This window comes from Eptatretus burgeri, chromosome 15 (genome assembly GCF_056783735.1).
Source record: "Eptatretus burgeri isolate ZD-2024b chromosome 15, Ebu_testis_v1, whole genome shotgun sequence".
NCBI classification, from domain to species: domain Eukaryota; kingdom Metazoa; phylum Chordata; class Myxini; order Myxiniformes; family Myxinidae; genus Eptatretus; species Eptatretus burgeri.
In genome coordinates, this window is record NC_140975.1 from 8,477,907 (window position 1) to 8,495,406 (window position 17,500).

The following is a 17,500-nucleotide window of genomic DNA, read 5'->3' on the forward strand; positions in this document are numbered from 1 at the left end:
AAAGTGCAGGCTTACTCCCCCTTTCTACGTCATCAAACCTGAAAGCCTTAAAAGACAGAATTGGAAGAAGAAAAAAAACGTAAAAATATATATATATATAGGTGGAAATCTCATTTTGAAAAAGACATTGTGTTGGGCGAGGATTGAGTTGGGGTTGAGATTTTGAATGTGAGGGTTGGGGTTGAGATTTTGAATGTGAGGGTTGGGACACACACACACATACACATCAACAAACAAAAGTTAAGCCTTGACTATTCAGTTGAGGATTCTGTGTTTGGGGTTCACAGATCTAAGAACGTCCCCCTTGACACACATTATATACTGTTATACACCTCGGACTTGGCCCTCGAGTGTCCACAACGGTGTATAGTAGGAGTGAGTGAAGCGCCAACCTATTGCTCCCATTACACACACACACACACACACACACACACACACAAACAAAAGTTAAACCTTGACTATTCAGTTGAGGATTCTGTGTTTGGGGTTCACAGATCTAAGAACGTCCCCCTTGACACACATTATATACTGTAATACACCTCGGACTTGTCCCTCTAGTGTCCACAAAGGTGTATTATCTGCTTAGTTTTGTCTTTTGTAATTCCTGTGAATAAAATGAACCTAAAATCTCTTCCCCTTCCAAATCATATATTTTATAAGTCCAAGGAACTGTATCTATTACATCAACAATTTTAAAAAGTTCTTTCGTCCATCGTTCAGTAAAACCCTTTTCAAAATGAGATTTCCACCTATATATTCTTACGATATCACCAACTTTGAACTTAGGTTTTCTGACATTAATCTCTTTTTCATATTTTAATTTTGTAAATGTTTCTGATGGCTTCATATTCGTTGACGTGTGAATCGTGTCATTATACTTATCCACAATATCCTGAATAAAAGATAACCATTGTTGTGAACCGAGTTGTGTGAATTTTTTATATAGTCTCTCTTTTAAGGTACGATTAAAACGTTCAACAACAACTGCCTTCCCTTCATTAAAGGTACTGTATAATGTAATACTGTTATTTTTTAGAAAATTCAAAAATGTCTTATTATAAAACTCTCTACCCTCATCAGTCCACAATTTCTTAGGTTTTCTCTTACTTTTATTAAATATCTGTTGAAAAGCTAACATAAGAGTATTACCTGTTTTGTTTTTTAAAGGGACAACCCACGCATATCTACTCCTCAAATCAATAACGGTTAAAGCATACTTGTACCCCTTATCATTATTGAGTTCAATCAAATCAGCAGACCAGATATAATCAACTTCCTTGGAATAAACTTTCCTTCTCTGAAACTTTGTGAATATTGGTTTATGTAATTCATCAGCTAATTGCTCTTCAGTCTTAATGGCATCATTAGAGCCTATAAGTTTTTTGAATTTCCAAGTCCAAGTTTCAATTTAGCACTAATCATCTTCTTCACGATGAACCTATCAACTTTTTCTCTCAAGGTTGGATTTTGTATCAGAGACAAATTATACAACATTTCTCTATCGGCTTCATGCTTTTCTTCCAACGTTGTGGTATTCCCATAATCAATATCGTGTCTCATGCACACTTCATCAACTCTATTGATTGGTTTACTCCAGGATTTAGGATTGTCTGCCTCATCTAATCTTTTATCTAAGTTTGTGCCTGGACCACAGAAAGAATACCCTGGAAGATGTAATTCCCCTGGTATTCCAGTAGTTGTAAATTTACTTCCTGATAAAAACTTTTGTATATCTCCTCCGAGTTTGTGTTTGGAGATAAATTGATTTTTTTTTGAACCACACACCGAACATATACCTTTTTGTATAACCCTGTTATTTTTACTTTTAATATATGAAATATTTTTAGTATTAGTTTTCTTTTTACATTTGAGACAATAACTCATTTATTTATGAGAAAAATTCCTGCAGAGTGCAAAAACCTTTTTAGTTTCCAACATGCACATTTGAATCTTAATTTTTAAAACATAAAGAATCCTTAGAAATGCCTTCACTCTCTCCTCCATTTATTTAAGAAAAAACTTGAATTAAAATGAATAGCTTGACGATGCTAATAGTTTTGTTGAAAGTATTGCAAATAGACTTGTTAATTCTTTGTATTCCTTCCTGGTGGGTTGAGTTATTTTCTTTAATACCTCTATTCTTTTTTGAATCTCACTGGTTTCCATATTTTGATATTTATTCATTCTCTCTCTTTCCTCCCTCTTTCTCTTCTCTCTTTCCTCCCTCTCTCTATTCTCTCTTTCCTCCTTCTCTCTCTTCTCCTTTTCCTCCTTCTCTCTCTTCTCTCTTTCCTCCCTCTCTCTATTCTCCCTCTCTCTATTCTCTCTTTCCTCCTTCTCTCTCTCCTCCTTCTCCTTTTCCTCCTCTTCCCTCTCTTCTTCAACTCCTTCCTCATCCCTTACTATACTTGAATCGTTTACACCCCATAGAATATTATACATATATTCATCAGGATTTCTTGTTATTCCTGTATCCAAAATAATTTTTTTACAACAGGAAACCAATAAAATTTCTTTTGAATTTCTAAAAGAGCCTTACCTTTTCTTAACCTTATAATTTTTTCATTATTTAACATTCTAATTAAATCTAAAGTTGTCGGTTTATCAACATCAGCATAATGCCAATCTTTTATTGAAAATACCTCATTCTTATGTTGTAGAACATATTTATTAAAATACCGAATACCCTTTTCTTGAAGGTATGCTTGAACACAGAAATGATAATTTTCTTGAAGCCTTCTTGCTGTCATTTATGTATTAGAAATATATGTTAGAATAATATTATGGCACGAAACACCTCCCCATCTTCCCATAGTTAAATCATTTTGTATTTCCTTACTTATTATATATAATCCTGTTTTTTCTGTTTTCATGAGATAAACAAGGGCAAAACCATTATTATATTTACCCTTATTAAATTCTTTTATTTGTTGTTTACTAATCGTGGCTCCACAAAACTCATTCTCGATACCAAGTGGATAATATTCTTCCTTACGAGACTGATTTAATTGTTCCAGGTCTTCGAGGTTAATTTTAAATGACCAATTATACCCTAAATCATTCATATCATACCCCCATTGTTCTATTCTCATACAAACGATACGCCCTTCTTTATAAAAATTTATTTTAATTCGAACTGTGAATTCTGTATGACCTGGAGATAATATCAACACTTCTGTATCTTTAGAATACACAGCCGTTTTATTTAAGTATATATATTGTGATAAATCGCTTAATCTCACCAAGTCATTCGCGTCAGTCGGGCTTGGATAATTTTTTAATTTATAAGCATTTTTCATGTTAATATTTTTGTTTATATTATATTTATGTCGTTCAGCCTGTGCCTTTGTGTAATAATTTGATAAATCAATATCCAGTTCTTGAGATACACCAAAGATAGAACCATCTTTACCAACATAAGTCATTTATATTAGATTAAAAATAATATCATAAAATTTTTTATTTTTGTTGAGTTGAAATAACACATATAGACATAATTGACCACAACACTTGGAATTTAATTCTTGGACTTGAAATGTTTGATAAACACCATTCTGTAAGAATTTTATGACTTCAACAGGTGGTGGAACCCAAAACTGTCAAAATAATATTTGTCTTGACTATTAAAAATACAAACCCAATGAGAACCGTTCCCATCATTATCTTCTAAGTTCATAATAATATTCTTTGTATGTTTCGACACATTTGTTAATTCATCTCTCATACAAATAACCACATTATGAATTTTTAATTTCTTACAATATTTGGCAAGTTGTAAATTTGATGTTGTATTCTTTCCAAATTCTTTCAACCACTCATCAATGCTCATTTATTTATTAGAAAGATATAATCCATTACCTCTTTTCGTTAATTTTACACCTGCTTGTGCTATAGAAGAAAGCATATCTCCAACTAACAATCTCGCTTTATCAGGCAGACCTTCAAGTTTTTCAGCAAAATCTACAATTACACCACTTCCACTAATTTGTTTCTCCAACTCTTTGTTATGTCTTTCCAATTCTTTTTGAGCCTGGAGTTGAGCCTTCCTTTCGTTGGCAGTTTTGACCGCTGTTGAAATACCACCCGTCAATGCTCCAACCGCACTTAAACCAGCAAATAAAGGAATTAGAAATGGGAGAAATCCTCCACTCGTCTCTCTTATTGAATATTTTTTCAACATTGGTTTTGTCATTTTAATTTTAAGTGAGCCAGTGTCATTCAAGATTTTAACCTGTTCTCTTGTGAGCAAAACATCAATTCTTACTACTCCTTTTCTCTGAATTGTATTAATGTTAATCGTACAAGGCTTTTGATTTTGAACACAAGATGATAGTTTATGAAGATTGATTTGATTAACATATACCCCAGTTGGTACTTTGCCACTCATTTATTTAACAAAAAATTATGTGAGACTAATCATCACACCATTATCTGTATTAATCTGCAATTCTGTTTCTTCCAAAAGCAAACAATATGTATCAACTTCTTCACTCTCTCCTCTTTCAATGTATAGGGAAGTATCCACTCGATTAGACTTTATAGTTTCTTTTTGAGCGCTCAGGTCAAACGTATAGATTGTATACAAACTTTTAAATGCTGTCATATCCAAAATAGGTTCTTTATTTCCATTACTTTCACACACCTTTTGGTAAGACTTGTATGCTTCAGCAAAATCATTTTTTTCTCAATTAATTTCCAATCTATCTCGTGGATAAAATGTTCCATCTAGAGAAACGCGAAGTTGTTTCACCTTAGCATTATCACTCAATGCATTATTCTTATCAGTCGCAGTATCACCATCTGGCTTTTTAAAAATCATCCACAGATATCGTGGCTTTCCTTCCAGAACACCCAAATTCCACGTGTAAGTAGTTTGATTGAGTTTAACGTGTTGACATCTTCTTTTGAGGTATGATACACTGAGTGGATTCTTTGAGTTAAGTCTTCGATTCAACATCTCTTCTGTTTTAAGATTAGGAGTATATTCACTGATATACCAACTCATCTCCTCAATTACAAATTTATTCTGATCACCAAAAGCATTACCAACACCAAAAAGCAATCTATTTTCATTATCATTCCTTTGTAGTTGAAATCTAATTTTAAGACCATACAGAACTTTATCATAATCACAAAATCCAAATATACCTTTAAGAGGAACTGCCACAGTAAAACTATTTTCTGCTTTTGTATCATCATTATACATTCCTTTCCTTTGAATATATCCAGGGTCTGTGTTTGTTCCCGTTGACATATCAGGAATAAAACCTTCGACAGACCCCTTTCCCATTCTATCACTGAATGTATAGAGTGTAAATTTCATCATTTCAGATACAGCAGAGACATAATCAACCGCTTCAACTTCTTGTGTTCCAATATACAATCGCACACTATCAAACATTTTCCAGAAGAAATCATTTACAAGTGTAGCGTTTGTGTTATTCCCAGCCTTAGTGAATTTAAATTTACACAACAAGAAACTTTCGGAGAGATTCAAATAGGTTTGTTGATTATTTATTTCAAAACTTTTTGTACCATTTGTATTCCAGTCTGTTCCAGTTATTGCATTTACCTTGAAGTAATCTTCTTTTTAGTGGAGTTTGAGATAATAATAGTATCATCCAAATCATAGATACTATCAATTGCTTCCATACTTGTATTTATTTAGGAAAAAGATGTTAAAACTTTTGAAACCCTGATCCAAGTATTTGAATTATTTTCTGTCGTTCTTGGGGGACAACTGAGTTTTACCTTTCTTAATTTCTTTTATTGCTTGTAATTTATGAGATTCTTTCTGAGCATCTTTTATACTCTTTACAGCACCTGCTACATTTCCCACAGCAGAAGCAGTTGAACCAATTAGGTCTTTATGTTTAAGAATAGTTGAACCAATACCCATGAGAGTATCAATTATCCCATCTCCTCTAAATTGATGTCCAACACCCCTTTGTCTCTTAGGTTTATAGTATCCTCTACCAAGATACATACCTTCACCCTTGTAGTACGGGGAAAGGAACATCCCATCCCCTGTAATTATTTTATATTTTCCCAACTCGTGCTTCCTCACAATAACCATCGTATTTATTTATTGAAAAACTTCACGTAGGTGAATTCTGATGGATATAACTTCTCCATTAAAAGAGATCACACGATTATCTTGGTCGGTTATCCTAAAATTTACTCTGTGTATGGTTTTTCCTGACACAGGTAGATAAACCAAATTTTTAGGCTCCATATTGAATTTATAACCAATTGGGGTTGAGTATGCGCTGAATGAAAATATTGTATTTGTTTTTAATCCATCATTATAAGCACCATCAATCAAATCACAGTGAATTAACACCGAATTTATTCCTGAGGATATTTGAATGACATTATCACTGTAAAACGTCCCATTAGTTTCAATCTTTTTGAGGAGAAACCTAATAACTCTCTAAATGAATTATCAATTGTGAAATCAACCTTGTAGTTATTTTTAACTTTAATCGTTGATTTTGAAGTATGTTTTTGAATGTTTATAACAATATTTTTTGGTTCATCACCCTGTTCTTTCATAAGACGAGCAATTTCGGAAGATATTTGAGAAATCTCGTATGCTCCGGGTGAGACTGTTATCGTTTTGTATCCACTTCCCGGATTATAACTAAACTTGTCATTTTTCTCGGTTATATTAAATAAGGTATTATAAGTCTCCATGGACAATAAAGATGCCTCATATTCTTTTGTTGTGTCAAGCTGTAGTGGGTATGGGAATGAAGATGTGTGGTCGCTTGTTGTGAAATTAAAACTCAGGATTGTGCTTCTCATCTTATTTAATATGAGATAAAATGTCTTTATATTGAGATTTATTAATTATTTTCATGTTCATCAACTGGTCTAAAATGGCTGATGCTTCATTAAAACAATTGTTATTTCCAGCCTTCTTACTGCCGAACAACAATAACAGTCTATTAACTAATTGCGATGGGTCATTTGGAAGAAAACTAATACCTGAACCAAGGATACTTAAAGCCTGAATAATGTGTTTCTCCTTCTCATTCTTCCTACTTTTACCAGAAAGAATAACCTTATAATTTAGAGTGTTCAGCAAATCAATATATACTCTATCATCATTATTTTCCATATCCAATGGTTTATCAATATACTTTGATTCATCCCTCACAGTTGAACCTTGCCTTCCATCTTTTGTGAGAAGAAACATTAATCTCGGAGTTAGTTTAACAGGGGGTTGAGCAGAACTTAAGAACCTTAATTCATCATTAAATATCAATACCTTTTCTTGAACAAGATGAAATATTGCTGGTTGTTCTGTTGGAATGAGTCCTGCTTTGGTTTTTGAATCTGCTGAATATTCATTGTTTTGAACAGCATTCACAATATAATCAGGGGGTTGATTAATCTCTTCCAGTTGTTGAAATAAACCTTCATCATGTTCTAATTCTCCAATATGCTCTAATTCTTCCTCCGTCATTTGACTGAAATCTTTTAACATTTGAAGCTTTCTAGGAGTATATTCTACTGTGGGAACTGTGGAAACATCTTTCATTTTTTCTTGGGAAGTTTTTAAAAGTGGTTTAAAAAATTTCTCTTGTTTTTTTTCAAATGCTTCTTCGCCCGTTAGTTTCTGTCTGCGTTTCTTCTTTATGTCTTCCTGTTGTTTTACAACTTTTGAAACCAACTCTTGATGTTCCTTAAATCTTCTTGCTCTTTCTTTTGTATCCATTTATTTATTGTAAAATATCATTTAATGAATTGTAAAGATCAACAGGGAAATTTTCCTTTTCTTCATCATTCAAGTAGATGTGTTCAAATAAATCCTTTTCTTTAAATATTTCATCAAATTCTTTATTAACATTAATGCGAGTTGTAATTTCTTCTTCACTAATCCTTGCATCTCTGCTTTTCATACGTTTGTGTTGAGTTTCTTCATCAACATCAAAACCGAATGATAAAATCTTCACTCCGCTCAGATATTTAATAATTTGTCTCGTTCCTTCTGGATTAGTTTCTAATATCCCAACACCACCAGATTTTAGTTTCTTTAACTCACTCTTACAATGTGAATATTTTGTTGTACCAAGAGAAACCTCCTCAAATATTTGTCCTTCATTCCTCAATCTGTTGTTGTTCCTCCACTGAAATATAGTGATAATCTTCACCTTTTACTTCTCCAGGTCTTATTGCTCTAGTTGTTGTTGATACAATGCGTATCACGGGGTGTTTTTTAAGTAAATTTACAATATTCTCATTTGTACTACACAAGAACCTTGATTTATGAAAGTTTTTTCCAGAAGCAGATTTACCCACAAGATTTATAATAATAGTTGTCATTTATATATGTAGTTGTTTATAAAACAAAAAATATATCCCTTAATATCTCATCTTGTTTCACAACAATATATTTATATTTTTCAGTCGTGTGCTTCATGTAATCCTCAAATTTCTTTTTACTACATAATGTAGAACAATTATCTCTCCAAAAATTATTGATATCTATTGAATTTAACTTGAATAAAATAAAAGTATTAGCATTGTTTCTGATGGAACGACGAGGAAGTTGAAAGTACGATTGACTAAGATAAATACAATTACAAGAAGAATGTCTCCCTCTTGTGTAGTAGCTGTCCATTACCGTTTGGTTTCTCTCATTAACACAATCATCAAAGATAACGAGGTTCTTTTTTGATTTATCCAAATCTTGGGGAGACGGTATATCATCCGTATTATCACTAAGAATACAAGTTATAAGATTTGATTTCTTTTTACATCTCTGTGTATCACAAAATAGTTGAATTATATCTTCAATGTTATAATCATTTAGGTTTTTTTGACGTTTAAATAAACCTATTATATCTTCTTTGAAGACCAGCATTAAAACCTTGTGAGAGTAGTTGATACTCTGGTTGAAAACTCGACTTTGTGAAAATTATTAAATTATCATAATCTAAAAAGTTGGGAGTGAGGAGCATTTTTAAAAGTAAGCAGGTTTTTCCACATCCACTTGAACCAACTATGAGACATCTTAATGAATTTGGGAGATTTTTATGGTTGTTAAATTTTATCTTATTTTCCCAAATAGGTAAAAAATCATTCATTTATATATTTGAAAAACAGGTTATTTAATTTATTATTAGCTTTTTTAGAAACTCTATATTTTATCCTAAGTTCAGGTTTAATTTCAAGATAATCCATTATTTTATTTATACAATATCTTGTGTTGATATTTCCCTGAAAATTACATCCATGAATAATATACAACAACAATCCTTTGAACATTTCTCTTATACGTTCAGTTTCTTCCCTTGTAAGGAAAGGTGTGTTATCATCCTCATACTTTACATTCATTTCTCTAATCAATCTTGTAAAGTAATTCATTTTTGGTGTAAATCTAAAAGAATTATTTTCCTTTTTATATTTTTTATTATCATTAATTAGAAGATAATCACAGAATATACATTGTTTATAGGCTTTTGACTCTGTGTTTAATCCCCGTCTTTCACACGCAGGACAATTCTCAAATTTGTCATATGGAGAATCAGGAAAGTCTAGCATATTTATAAAGTAAAACTTTACTTAAACTGAAATTCATCTATACTTTCAGTTGTATATTACCATCGATATCGATATACTTTTTTCATTATCAGATTCAACGACAACATTTTTTATATTAAAGGTAATTTTAAAATTATCGTTAACTACTATTGAACGAAATGTCATTTCACCTGATATATTAACATCCTTTATTTCATCAGGATTTACATCTTTAAGGTTGTTGAAAAAAATACAAATTTCTCCTTGCATATTACAGATGGTCTTATCTTTTCTTTCTAAAGCTTCATCCATAAGGTTTTTGTTCTTTGATACTTTTTCTTGTTTCATTGCTTTTTCTAGTTTTGAATATATTACTAGAAGGAGAGGAGAAACTTTTGTTAGAGATACTTTAATTGATGTTCTACCAGGTATACTAAAAGCCCTTCCACTGAAGGAAATTGAAGAACTCATATTATTTACCATAATAGTTTTTATCCAATAGTTGTTATATTTATCTTTGTTCAATTTTACATCCTTGACATATTTCTCAGTATCTTTAACAGATGAAGAGATTGATTGAAACTTGTCTTTTGTGTCTTGAAACATTGTATTTATTAAGTGAAAAAGTTGGAGGATAAAATGTTTTTAAGCACAGATTCACCTATAAATTAAACGAAATTTTCATCAAGAAAATTTTAGTTTAAGCAAAGTTTTATTCTATAAATATGGTGAATACAACGTACTGCGATGTTTGTAATCACGAATATAAACATTATAGAAAACACCTCCGAACCAACAAACACACATTTAATCTGTTTCATAAAATATCTCCTCTTGAGTTGGAAAGAAAACATTGTGATATCTGTTCAAAGGATGTTTTGAAGAGTAGTTATAATAAACATCTTCAATCACAAAAACACAAGAAAAATGAGTTTAAAGTAAAGGGAGACTATTATATTGAAAACACTGATGGGGCATTTAAAGGGCATATAAAAATAAGGATTTTTCAATTTGGAGAACCCGGTCCATCATCAATAGCTGAATCAATTGAAATAGTGAAACCCGATGTTGAAAAATTTATTAAAAAGACATTAAAAGAAATGAAAACTTTAAAGTTTTATATGGGAGTGAAAATGAATATGAAAAGACAAGATGAAGAACAAACTCCTTATATGAGAACAGATCTTCATTTTATAACATCATTTCAAGATTTTTTGAATAGTGGGGTTTATGAAGAACTATCAAGACAAGAGGAGGATGTTGATAATACAGTGGTAGGAAGTGGATTCAATATTAAAAAAATCATCTTTTTAGATATACACATTCTAAAAACAAACCCTGTTAAAGGTTCTTCTTATATTGAATTACCAAAAGAAATAAAACTAAAGAAGGCAGTTGTTAATATTAAGAACAATGATAATAAATGTTTTCTCTGGTCTGTTCTTGCTCACTTACATCCACCAAAATGTAATTCAGAAAGAGTAAAACAATATATGAAATATGAGAATACCTTGGACATTAAAGATTTTAAATTCCCAATGCCATTAACAGATATTCCTAAATTTGAGAAAAAGAATAATCTTTCTATTAATGTATATGGATTAACGGATACAAACAAAGTTCAAATATTAAAAATTTCAAACAACTATAAAAATGAAGAAACACACATTGACCTTTTATATTTTAGTGTTGGAAAGAATTCACATTACACATACATCAATAATTTATCAAGATTAATCTCTTCTCAGGTATTCAGAACAGCAAACAAAATATATCCTTGTAAGCGATGTCTTAATTCATTTCATACAAAAGAACGATTAGAACAACATTCAAAATATTGTAGTAATCATAAATCAGCTGTAATTACAATGCCTAAACCTGGTGAAAAGATTTATTTTGAAGATTATAATAAATCTATCATGCACCCATTTGTGATATACGCTGATTTTGAATGTATCCTTAAAAAGATAAATACTGCTTCTCCTAATCCAAAAGAACCATATACAAATAAATATCAAAAACATATTCCTTGTGGTTTCTGTTATTATATCAAATCATCTGTTGGAGAAAAGTATAACAAACTTGAACATTATCGTGGAAAAAATGCTTCACAAGAGTTTGTAAAACGATTAGAAAAGGATTGTATAAGACTCACTAAATTAATGAAAGAAACAAATGAACCGATGAAATTAACCAAAGAAGAAAAATTAGAATTTAGAATGAACAATATCTGTCATATTTGTGAGGGGGAAATTAAGGAGTCTAAAGTTAGAGACCATTGTCATCTTACTGGTAAATATAGAGGTCCCGCTCATTCCTGTTGTAATCTTAATTATAAATTACCTTCTTTTATTCCAGTCTTTCTTCACAACAGCGCCAACTATGATACACATCTATTTATAAATGAACTTTCAAAAACACCAGGGAATATTTCTGCTATAACAAACACAAGTCAAAAGTATATTTCATTTTCAAAAATGATATTCACAAAACCTTTAACTCGTATTAGGTTTTTAGATTCTTACAAGTTTATGGGAACACCACTAGCCTACCTCGCATCAAATCTAAGCTCCACGGACTCTTTTCCAAATCTTAATTCATTCTTTCCAAAAGAGGAAATTCTCACTCAAGAGGAAATTCAGATTAAAGAGAGAATTCAAAGTAAAGAGGAAACTAATTAATGAAGAAATTCTAACTGAAGATGAAATTCTAATTATAAAGAAAATTCGAACTAAAGAGGAAATTCAGATTAAAGATGAAATTCTGATTAAAGAAGGAATTCTTACGAGAGAGGAAATTCAAACAAGGAATGAAATTCAAAGTAAAGAGAAAATTCTTACAAGTAAGGGAATTTATCCTTATGATTATATGGATTCATTTATGAGATTTAAAGAAACACAACTTCCTTCAAAAGAAAGTTTCTATAATAACCTTTATGAAGAAGAGATAAGTGATAAGGAATATAAACACGCACAAGAAATATGGAAAATATTTAAGATAAAGAACCTTGGAGAATATCACGATTTATATCTAAAAACAGATGTTTTATTGTTAGCTGATGTGTTTGAAGCTTTTAGATCACTCTGTCATAATAAAAATTGTTATGGATTAGATCCTGCCCACTATTTCACAGCTCCTGGTTTAGCTTGGAGTGCAATGTTGAAAATGACAAAACAAGATATAGATTTAATCAGTGATGTGGATATGCTTTTGATGATTGAGAAGTCCAAGAGAGGTGGAATATCACAAGTATGTTCAAAAAGATATGCTAAAGCAAATAATAAATATCTTCCAAATTATGATAGTGAAAAAGATAGTAATTATTTGATGTATTTTGATGCTAATAATTTGTATGGATGGGCAATGTCTCAATCTCTGCCTTATGGTAAATTAGAGTGGGTGGAAGAAAAGGATTATGAAAAGGCTTTGATGAATATTGTTATTTCTTCTCAAGAGGAATTGAATGACGAAGAAGAAGGTTATTATTTTGAAGTTGATTTGAGGTACCCGAGTGATCTTCATAATAAGCATAAAGATCTTCCTTTTGCATGTGAGAAAGAAACTCCAAAGAAAGAATGGTTAAGTGATTATCATAAAAGTTTTAATATTAAAGGCAAATCAACAGAAAAGTTATTAACAACATTCTATGATAAAGAGGGATATGTTTTGCATCAGAGAAGCTTAAAACAGTTTTTGAGAGAAGGATTGAGAGTAGCTAAAATTCATAGAGTTTTAAAATTTAAACAAAGTCCTTGGGTGAAAAAGTATATTCAATTTAATACAGATATGAGAGCAAATACAAAAGTAAAATTTGAAGGGGACTTTTATAAATTAATGAATAATGCTGTATTTGGAAAGACTATGGAAAATGTTAGAAACAGGCAAAACATTAGATTCGCAACATCTTGGAAAGAAGCTTCGAGATTGATAAATAAACCAAGTTTTGAGAGAGAAGAGGTTTTTTCAGAGAACTTTTCTGCAATTCATATGAAAAAGGAAAGTATTGTAATGGATAAACCAATTTATATTGGAACAGCAGTTCTTGATTTATCAAAGATATTGATGTATGATTATTTGTATAATGACTTAAAGAAAGAGTATGGTGAAAATGTTTCATTGTTGTATATGGATACTGATAGTTTTATCCTAGATATAAAAACTGATGATGTTTATGAAGATATGAAGAAAAATATTGGAGTATATGATACAAGTAATTTCAGCAAGAAGAGTGAGTTATTTTCCAAAAAGAATGAAAAGGTTATTGGTAAGTTTAAGGATGAGTTGGGTGGAAAAGTAATGAGTGAGTTTATTGGATTGAGAGCAAAGGCATATGCTTATAAGTATGGTGAACAGATTGATAAGAGGTTAAAGGGAATAAAGAAATATGTAATAAAGAAATCAATAACTTTTAGAAATTATTATAATTGTTTGATGAATAAGAAAGAAGAATATAGGAAAATGAATACAATAAGAAGTTATAAACATAACATATATAGTGAAGAAGTAAATAAAAAGGCATTAGGAGCCTTTGATGATAAGAGATTTATTTTAGATAATGGAATAGATTGTGTTCCATATGGATATTGTATGATAGAGTGTATAAAATAGATTATGTTTTAACGATGGGAAGATGGGTTAGGGTTTTTTAAGGGCTACCGCCGCGTTTTTTCACAATATATAAATGGTTAAACCAAGTATTAATCAAACTAAAGAGTGGAGAAAATCTCAGTCTTGGTATATAAATGGAAAACATAATGAATGTGAAAAATATCAAATAAGTCTTATTGAAAAAATAACTAAAACAAAGGTAAATAAAACAAATAAGCGAATTAATTTAAAAACTAGTAAGTTAGAGGATGTAAAGAAAAAAATGAATATCCTTGAATGGACTGAAAACTTTGATGGTTATCAATTGAACAATGAAAAAACAATTTACTATAATCTCAAAATGATATGTGGCTCAGGAGGTGGTCAGATGAGAGCATTAAGAGAAGTTTATCATTTCGAAATGGCACAAAAGGGATATCTTAAAAAATATAAAGATTCAAATGTTTTGTTTGTCAATATTTTAGATGGGGATTATTGTGCAAAGAAAATTAAACTATTGAAGGAATTTGAGAATGAACAAATCTTTATAGGTTCAATGAGTGAGCTGTTCAACCCCCAGGTGTTCAATTCAATGAGGTTCAACCTCCAGGTTAAAAGGGGAGACAAATAAATATACCTTGGGATAAAAAGGGGATTTATTTTTAGGGAAAAAAATATGAATCGCTGAAAATCCCCCATTCATTTACATGGGGAAAAGTGAGCCAGAATCAGTATTCTTACCCTACTTATATATATACATATATATACATATATATACATATATATACATATATATATATATATATATATATATATATACATATATATATATATATATATACATATATATATACATATATATATACATACATATACATATATATATACATATATATATACATATACATATATATATATACATATACATATACATATATATATACATATACATATACATATATATATATATACATATATATATTTTTGTCAGGTCAGGTTCGATCTGTGACCTGCTACAGGTACCATGTAAACCTGTACTAACCTGTTCCATGGTCGGGTTGTCGGCGACTAAACCGTCTCCCCCACCAGGTTTTCTGGTGAGGAGGGTGTTTGGATATGGACACCCAGCAGGATTAAAAACAAAACCTGTCAAAGGGCGGAGGAGCTCCTTGTGAGCCAACGGCCATCCATATCTAGTGCCCAACTGTGTCTGCGGACGTCCTCCTGCAGTTGGGTTACTTCTTATTAGGAGGTTGGTGGCAGGATTTGCACTCCAGCCACCGTAAAACGCTTCATTCCGCAAAACGCAAAAGCGCAAAAAAATCTGAAAACCCACTCCGTGGGAGTACCTCCTGTGCAGCTTCCCTTCGCAGGGCAGCTCACCGGATGATGGGATTGGGGCAAAGCCTTCGGGACCCCCAATCTTTGATAGGAGGGAAACCACGGGGTAACATCCCTGGGTCAGATTGCGGGAGAGTGTGTCGGAGTGGTGCTGAGGTGTCGTCCACCAGACGGCGGTCTCCTTGGGTTAACCTGAGGCGGTCCCTTCGGGTGGGTGCCTGGAATGTCCTATCCCTAAGAGAGGATGATCACCTGTCTCTGTTATCATCTGAGCTCAAGCGTTTGGACATCGGGATTGCAGCTCTCTCTGAGGTTCGGAGACCGGATTGCGGCGAGATAATGGTGGGTGGTTACACCTACTATTGGTCTGGTCGCTCTGATGGTTACCATACCCAAGGAGTTGCTGTAGCTGTGTCCAATAAGCTGACCCCAATGATAATTGAGGTAACACCGGTCAACGAGCGTATTATGAGATTAAGGATTCGTCACTCCTTAGGTGTCATTTCCCTGGTCTCTATTTATGCTCCGACTGAGGCGAGTGATCTTACCGTGAAGGATGCATTCTACGCCACACTCGAGTCTGTGGTTGATCAGTGCCCCAGACGAGATACACTTCTAGTCTTGGGGGATTTCAATGCATCGACTGGAACTGATAGGGATGGTTATGAGGTGTGTGTTGGTCCCCATGGGTCAGGAACTATGAACCAGAATAGCACTAAGTTCCTTGACTTTGCAAGAAGTCATGGACTTAGGGTGGCTGGTTCATGGTTTCAGCGCCCGCAAGCTCATCGCTGGACTTGGTATTCCAACGCTGGCGGTGTGGCAAAGGAGATTGACCATGTCCTCATTGACGGTCGTTGGAGGATGATCCAGAACTGCAGGGTCTACCGGAGTGCTCAGTTCCTCAATACTGACCACAGGCTTGTTGTAGCAACTCTAAAGCTGCACCTTAAATCCTGGAGAATGGTACCATCCCAGCCTAGGCTGGATGTTGCCAAGCTCAGGGATGAGAGAGTAGCTGAGGAGTTTGCGAACAGGCTGAGTGGACACTTGGGGGGTCTGGGTGCTTTGGGGGTTCCTGAAGAGTTGTGGAGCACCTTCAAGACCACCGTCCTTGATGTTGCCGGTGGATGCCTTGGAGTTCACCGCAGGGCAAAGAAGAATTTTGTCTCTCAAGGAACACTGGATACCATTGACCAGAGTCGCAGGGCCAGGCTGAATGGCAGAGCTGAGCTGTTCAGGGAGCTGAGGCGTAAAACTGTACGTGCACTGAGGGTGGACAAGGAGGCCTATGTGCGAGGAATCTGTGAGGGGTAGAGCATCACCTGTGGACAGGTGATTCTCGTCCCGCTTACAGGGGAATTCGCGCATTACGTTCATCCAAGCCCATCCCTCGGAGCACTGCAGTTCGAGCAGAGAGTGGTAGGCTCTTGACAGAGGAGTCTGAAGTGAAGGCCCGCTGGGCCGGTTACTTTGAGCGGTTGTACCAGGCTGATCCCCCAGCTGTCGAGTTGGACGTCAAGGGTGTTACAATCCCTGTTGCTGACCCTCGAATCAACTGTGGTCCACCATCGCTTGTGGAAACACGGGCTGCGGTGAACCAGTTGAAACGAGGCAAAGCTCCAGGGATCTGTGGCATCCATGCTGAACTTCTCAAGGCTGGTGGAAATGCTGCACTCGCGTCGTTGCATGCAGTTTTGTGCTCTGCCTGGAACACAGGCATCATCCCAACTGACTGGAAGAGGGGCCTTGTTGTCCCTCTCTGGAAAGGGAAGGGTGATCGCCAAGACTGCAACAACTACCGAGGGGTGACGCTGCTCTCAGTGCCGGGCAAGGTCTTTGCTCGGATAATTCTTGATAGGGTTCGCCACCATCTGCTTGAGCACCAGCGTCCAGAGCAGTCAGGCTTTACACCAAAGAGGTCAACGATTGACCGTATCCTTGCTCTTCGTGTCCTCACTGAACGCAGACGAGAGTTTCGGCAGGGGCTGCTTGCAGCCTATGTTGATCTCTGTAAAGCGTTCGATTCAGTGAATCGGGA

The 17,500-nt window shown here is 33.6% G+C and overlaps 1 protein-coding gene and 1 long non-coding RNA gene across 3 annotated transcripts in view; both read left to right on the forward strand.

Annotated features, from left to right (window-relative positions):
* LOC147011451 (uncharacterized) overlaps positions 1 to 920 on the forward strand; it is a 2,403-nt gene extending 1,483 nt beyond the window's left edge. Inside the window, exon 2 of the long non-coding RNA XR_015051774.1 lies at positions 1 to 920. This exon is cut by the window's left edge and continues 1,108 nt beyond it. This is a non-coding gene — a long non-coding RNA (uncharacterized LOC147011451).
* Positions 1 to 17,500, forward strand: part of LOC147011450 (glutamate receptor ionotropic, kainate 2-like) — a 446,205-nt gene that overhangs the window by 66,413 nt on the left and 362,292 nt on the right. The window lies entirely within an intron of this gene.